Below are 6,672 nucleotides of genomic sequence, written 5' to 3'. Positions count from 1 at the left end.
GGCACTCATGGTCTCTGACAGTTCTCAGAAATCCAATTTTCTGCTTTGACCCCAGGGTCAGAGACACCGGTCAATAAGCAAGGAGAATGTTCATCAAAGATTGCCTTAAATAAGAATGCAAACAGAAAGGTCATTACAAGCGAAATACCACATGCCATGCATGGGGAGCGGAGGAGACAGCTGTTAGCCCAGAAGACTCAGAAAAAACAGATTAGCAAGACTGAAGGACACACCCTGGTGTCCAGTACCCCATAATAGACTTTGATGCTTCCCTGAGCATGTGTAATGTCCCCTGGGGACTTAAGGGACCTGGAGGCTGGTGGAAACCCTTACTCTAACTCAGTGTTTCTCAACCTTGTGGGTTGTGACCCCTTTGAGGGTTGACCCACCCTAAGACCATTGGAGAACAGAGGTGTTTACATTACAACTCATAACAGTAGCAAAATTACAGTTATGAGGTAGCAAAGAAATACTTTTAGGGTTGTGGGGGTCACCACACCATGAAGGACTGTTTTAAAGAGTCACAGCATTAGCAAGGGTGAGAATCACTGCTCTAACTCAACATCAACACTCAAACTGCATGTACACGACGGTCAAGTGCAGTGCCGTGGACAGTCTCCTTGTGACCCAGAAAGTCTGAGGCCTCGCCAGGCTCAGCACCTGCACTGTCAGACTTTGAGCAGAACCAGAGTTTCCGCCATAACTATCTCCAAAGGTCAGCCAGGCTCAGCCTGGAAAAATTCTTGAGTGACAGCATCGCAACATTCCAACGTGGCTTCAATTTCTCCAGCGGTTTCTTCGGGGAAAGCCTAATCGAAACCACGTGAAGCTGTGCATTCTGCCTTAAAGGTGCAAAGAGAGACACTTGTTAATGGACTGACTCTTGGGAGAAGGTGCACGCACGTACGTGTGTGCTCATGCATGTCGAGGCTAGACGTCGTTACTGGGTGTCTTTCTCAATCACCTCTCCACTTAAAAAACAAAATGAAACAAAACTACTTTTGATTCTTTGTGCATTTCAAATCATGCGCCCCAACCCCACTCATCTGCCCAGCCCTTCGTATCCACCCTCGGCCCTTGCAACCTCTTCCCTCAAAGGAAAATAAACAAAACCGAACCATCTGGTTGTGGAAGCTGTAATGTGCCATAGAGTGCTCACACTTCTTACAAATGTTTGTTGCAGTGAGTCCTTGGCCTAGCTTGAGGCCTCTGGCTTCTGCTAACACTATCAACATTGGATCCTCATCGGGACTCCTCGCAGATATCCTGTTGCCGCCCCATGTCAGGGCGCCCCTGCAGCTTTGGATCTGTGGGACTGGCCGCGTCACATGCTTCAGCAGGTCATAGATGAGGCAGATGTTGGGGTGGGCCAATTTAAAGGCCCGGATCTGGTCCTGGTGGTAGCTGAGTTGGTCAGCCTGCCAGGTCTCCTGTACCCAATACCACCAGGGTGAGCTCTCCAGCACTGCCCTGGCTAACTCACTCAATGTCACAGCTGGCAAGGGCCAGAGCCAGCTCTCCCTCTCTCGTGCCCTCAGGCTGGCTTGCCCCCTCCCACACCATCAGGGCCAGCTCTACTCTGTTGCCCAGTGAAGGTGTAGGGCCTGCTGCAGAATTGCTTGTTGAACCTGGAGCTCACTGATTGGCTAGGCCGACTAGCCACAAAATGGTTGGGGGGTGGGGGTGGGGGATGGGGCTCCTTCTGTTTCTGTACCATCCTACACAGGGCCCCCACACCTGAATTTTCTGTGGCTTCTGGGAATCTGAACTCAGGTCCTCAGGTTTATACAAGAGGCACGGTACCCACTGAGCCATCACCCCAGCCCCTATGATCGCTCTTTTCTTAGACCCAGCTGTACTTAGACACTGAGTGGCACCGGCCTTCCTTTTCATGGCACTGTCTTCTGGACAGATAAGTGGCTACAATCCTGTTGTTATCCACCCCTTTCAGGCTGAGACACTGAATAGACATTTTTAAAGTTTAAGAAACATCACACAATTGAAAGACCCTGTCCATTAGGAATATTGGTTACACACAACAGGAAACCTGAGTGAGCGGCTTCAGATCAAGGGAACTAAGCGTCGTCTCTTAATAGGTTTAATGATGTCATCAGAACTGTGGCTCCTTCTTTGTTTCCTCTCGGGATCATTTCTAGAGAGTCATTCCCCCTCCTTTCCTCCTTTCCTCTCTCCCTCCCTCCCTCCCTCCATCCCTCCCTCTGTCTCTCTCCCACTGTGTGTGTGTGAGTTATACATATGTATACTCATGTGTGAGTGGGTGCACTCATCTGAGCATGCCATAAGTGGAGGCCAAGGGTATTGGGTGTTTTCCTCTATCACATTACAATGGTTTGGGAGAGTTCTTGGTTTGATTTGGCTTGGCTTGGATAGACCCCTCACTGAACCTCAAGCTCACTCTTTTCTTTCTTTCTTTCTTTCTTTCTTTCTTTCTTTCTTTCTTTTTTTCAACAGGGTCTCTCTGTGTTAACCTTGGCTGTCCTGGACTCACTTGGTAGACCAGGCTAGCCCTGAACTCACAGCAATTCGCCTGCCTCTGTCTCCCGAGTGCTGGGATTATAGGCGTGCCCCACCACCGCCCAGCAAGCTCACTCTTTCAAGTAGACTGCCTGGCCAACGAGCCTGGGGAATCCACGCGTCTCTGCACCCCTGCTCTGGACTTGCAGCTATGTGCCATCATACCTAGCTTTTTTTTTTTTCTTTACATACAAATTCCGAAGATCCAAACTCAGGTTCTCACGCCTGTGCAGGAAGTACTTCCGCACTGAGCCATCTCCAAGCCCAGGAAAAGCCATCCTGATTCATACATCTACAAAGGTACCACCCAGCTGCTAAAGGGAGCAATTCACAATATGCAGTGAAAGAGTGTGGAAAGGCGGGGGGGGGGGGCGAACACGGATTCCTGCCTTCAAAAACAAATTATGGCTGTAAGCCACAATGGACCATGCGCCACCTGGCTCCAGGTCAAAGCCTTTATTCCCCATCTTTTCTTAATTTGTTCAGAAAAGCCCAGAGAAGCAGCCCCTCCCACTCATCCTGATATACTCAGGAACCAGGCTTAGGGGCACACACCAGGGCCCAGCTTGTTCTGTCTGTGATCGTGAGAACCACAGGAGCCAACTGCACCTACTGCAGGCAATGGAACTCGTCACAGAGGTAAAAGAAGCACACACACACACACACACACACACACACACACACACACACACACGGAGCCTTGACTGTTCTTGCAAAATAAGGTATCTTCAGTACGTGGGGAGGGGATTTGTAATACATTTTATGCCTAAAATATTTAAATATTATGTCAAGGAACCCATCATGGTCTCTTCTGCTCTGAATGACTTCAATCCCTTGTGAGTCTAAGTTTCTTATAACTCCACAGTGTGGGGGTTCTCCCGCCCCCCACCTCTGTCTCTGTCTCTGTCTCTATCTCTTTGTGTCTGTCTCTCTGCCTCTCTGTCTCTCTGTCTCTGTGTCTGTCTCTCTGTCTCTCTTTCTCTTTCTCTGTGTCTCCCTCCCTCTCTCTCTCTCTCTCTCTCTCTCTCTCTCTCTCTCTCTCTCTCTCTCTCTCACACACACACACACACACACACACACATACACACACATGTTCAGCAGGCTCCTGCCTGCCCCATCTTTCTGGATTCTTTTGGAGTTTGGTTTGGTTTGATTTGGTTTGGTTTGGTTTGGTTTGGGCAAGGTTGTTGGGGATCCATCACGCTGTCCTCCCTGCAGCACTCCACACGTTGCGATTTGTCCATCGATTGTCTGTCAGAGGTAGAGAAGGAGCTGTCAGCACAGCTGTCTCCCCGCAGGGACCTGGACTTCCTCCAGCTGTACAAAACAGGGACAACTGTCAGGTGCAAGCCTGAGCTGAGATCCAAGAGGAGGCGCAGCCTGGGATGGATGGGAGAGGCAGGTGTGTCCAGAGGGAGGCACAGCCTGCCTGGCACTCCTGCCTGGAGACGCTTGCATCCTCCTGACAAGGCTGCTGAGGCGTGTTGCCACTTGCTCCCACCAGCCACAGTGGACCTGGAACCTAGCAGCAAACAGACCGCTCTCTCTCGATGATCTTGATTCCTTGCATAACTGCCCCATCTTCCAGGCAGCCCGGCCAATGTTTGACTTACTCTTCTATGGCTGTGGTAAACAAAAGCGACTTAAGAAAGAAATGGCATATTCTGGCTTTCAGGTGAAGGGTGCAGCCCATCATGGTGGGAAAGTGAAGGAGGCAGGGGCTTGAAGCACTTGGCCACCTCACAGTTGAGGACAGAGATTCATCAACATGATTTTAGATTATCCCAAGCTCACTCCTAATCCCAGCCATCACGCCTGTCAACCTGACACCCAGATACACCAGTTTTAAGCCATAACTTTTCACCTCTTCTTCCCACTGGCTCAGAATCATCTTGTGACACAATTTGCATTTAGTCTAATTTTAAAAGTCCCATAGACCTTAACAATGGTTTAAAGGTTTAAAATCCCTTGACTATGAACTATGGAAGAATAAATAAACAACAACAACAAAAAACTGAGTGTGGTGGCCCACACCTTTAATCCCAGCATTCGAGAGACAGAGGCAGGAGGATCACTGTGAATTCAAGACTAGCCTGTCTACAAAGGGAGTCCAGGACAGCCAAGGCTACACATAGGAACCCTGTCTCAAAAAACCAAAAACCAAAAATCAAAAACCAAACAACAACAACAAAAAACCAATTTATATGTTTTCAATATATAATAGCAGAGAATGAACACTCCCATTCCAGAAAGAATAATGACAAAGCAAGGAATGACTGGGCTGAAATACAGCAGGAAAACACCACATCCTTTAGATCTAGGTCTGGCATTTGGGGCTTGTGATAGAATCAGCTGGGCTCCAAATGACTTAGGTAGCCTCACCCCTTTGATTCTACTTCTGAAGTGCATATAGATTCTCTCTTGTGCTGGCTTTACGCTATGCCCACAGCTCTCTGTGGCTGGCATTCCACAGTCCTGGCATCTTCCGTATCTTGGATTCCCCACTGCAATGTGGGTTTCACTCTCACAGCTTCACACAGTGGCCTCTTGTTGCCTCCTGACTGGAATCCAGACCTTGCCACACCTGCCTGGCCTCAGCTGCCATGACTCCCTTGATCTTGTGTCTTCTATACCTGTAGAACCAGCACCGTGTGGACAGCTCTGCCAGGTTTTGCTGCCAGCTTGAGGTATATAGCTCGACCACCTTGGGCCACACCTATATCAGCCTCTGCATTTTGACCCTGGGGAGATACTTCACTAGACAATTGCCTTTGAGGATTACTGAACCCTTCCTGGTTAGGTTTCTTCCTTCAAAAGGAATATGGATTGTCACCATATGGAACATCCAATGGGTGAAGCTTTGCTCTCAGGACGTCCTTCCTATTCTCCCATGCAGCACAGGAGGTGTTTTTTTTTCCCCCAGTGGTGTCCTCAACTTTAACAGTCAGAGCTGCTTTTTCAGCCCCAGGCCTGGATGCCCTCCCATCTTGAAGTGTCCTCTTCCAAACAAATCACTCTATTATCGTTTAATTCCGTTTCACCCAAGTCCCAGGCTACAGGCAGAATGAAAGCATGGTTATCAGTTCAAAGTATCTTTGCTCCTCACCCTAAGGGTGCTCAGGATAAACAAGTGCAGGGGCCAGATATGGACTGACAGCCTCGCGCCCCCAACTCCAACTTCAGAAGTGAAATCCATCACTTCTTCTGTATTGCGCTTCTTGGAAGTGAGTGAGCTCACAGGTCCCGCTGGTGTGGACCACTAGGCAGAAGTGTTTCCCGCCATATGTCTACCTGTGTCATACTCCTCTGATGCAATTGGCATCACCCACTGGGTGATGACATCCTTTCTGATATTGACAGAGGGTGCCTCCTGAGTCAGGGAACATATAAATATAATTGGACTCAAAACGCATGCCTGGTGGCTGGTAACACCTTGACAGAAAGTATAACTGTTTCCCCCTCTTTCCACTTCCGTTGCTTTCTCCAAACATAGACTAAAGTCTTAAGCTTCAGCCCTGACAGTCAGGGTCACGAGGACGCTGTCTGAAGCCCATGTCCATCCCCCTATTCACAGACTTCTGCCGCTGAGCCTGCCTGCTCTCTTAGATTTCTAGCTCAAAGAGTTGACGTTCCTCTCTCTTCTCTTTCTCACTTCCCTCTTCCCAGAAGCTGTTGAAATCTCCAGCTTGCCTGGCCTGTTGTTCTCCCTCTCAATTTCAGTGACATCACCCCTGAGTTCCCTCAGGAACCCATTTTTAAATGTTTTGATCCATGAGACCAAGGACCTGTGTCCCTGCGTCGCGAGGTCCGCACTCACGAGAGTGGGGCTCATACCAGGACATAGTACCAAGAGGAAGGAATCGCCGGGAGTCTCCCCAGAGCAGCCCACCACCCTGCTCCTGTTTAATTTTAGAGAGCTGTTAGACCACATTATGAGTAATTGACAGACAGCGTGTTCCTCTATTTCCATATTTTAGGAAGAAGCTCCTGAAAATAGCCCCGTTCACACCACGGCTGTGAAAAGAAATTCTTTTTCTTTTGCTGGCCTCAAACTCAAGAAAGTGTGAGAATTCTGGGTGAAGTACCCTCCAGATTTTAACTGAATTATGTCCTTTCTTTTTTCAACTGGTGTCTTTC

Source organism: Acomys minous (genome assembly GCF_964271855.1).
Source record: "Acomys minous genome assembly, chromosome: 3".
NCBI classification, from domain to species: domain Eukaryota; kingdom Metazoa; phylum Chordata; class Mammalia; order Rodentia; family Muridae; genus Acomys; species Acomys minous.
This window is presented reverse-complemented; position numbering follows the sequence as displayed.